Source organism: Limulus polyphemus, unplaced genomic scaffold, assembly GCF_000517525.1.
Source record: "Limulus polyphemus unplaced genomic scaffold, Limulus_polyphemus-2.1.2 Scaffold11299, whole genome shotgun sequence".
Lineage (NCBI taxonomy): Eukaryota > Metazoa > Arthropoda > Merostomata > Xiphosura > Limulidae > Limulus > Limulus polyphemus.
The window spans coordinates 1-945 of NW_013676909.1; positions in this window are offsets into that span (position 1 = coordinate 1).

A 945-nucleotide genomic window follows, 5' to 3' on the forward strand; every position below is an offset into this window, starting at 1 on the left:
ATTATATTTCTACAGATAACATACAAGAGACAGTACTATTATATTTATATAGATAACATACAAGAGACAGTACTATTATATTTATATAGATAACATACAAGAGACAGTACTATTATATTTATATACATAACATACAAGAGACAGTACTATTATATTTATATACATAACATACAAGAGACAGTGTTATTATATTTATATAGATAACATACAAGAGACAGTGTTATTATATTTATATAGATACATACAAGAGACAGTACTATTATGTTTATATAGATACATACAAGAGACAGTACTATTATGTTTATATAGATACATACAAGAGACAGTACTATTATGTTTATATAGATACATACAAGAGACAGTACTATTATGTTTATATAGATACATACAAGAGACAGTACTATTATATTTATATAGATAACATACAACAGACAGTACTATTGTATTTATATAGATACACACAACAGAAAGTACTATTGTATTTATATAGATACATACAACAGAAAGTGCTATTATATTTATATATATACATACAACAGACACTACTATTATGCTTATATAGATAACATACAACAGACAGTACTATTATATTTGTATAGATAACATACAACAGACAGTGCTATTATATTTATATAGATAACATACAACAGGCAGTGCTATTGTATTTATATAGATAACATACAAACAGACAGTACTATTATATTTGTATAGATAACATACAACAGACAGTGCTATTATATTTATATAGATAACATACAACAGGCAGTGCTATTGTATTTATATAGATAACATACAACAGACAGTACTATTATATTTGTATAGATAACATACAACAGACAGTGCTATTATATTTATATAGATAACATACAACAGGCAGTGCTATTGTATTTATATAGATAACATACAACAGACAGTACTATTATATTTGTATAGATAACATACAAC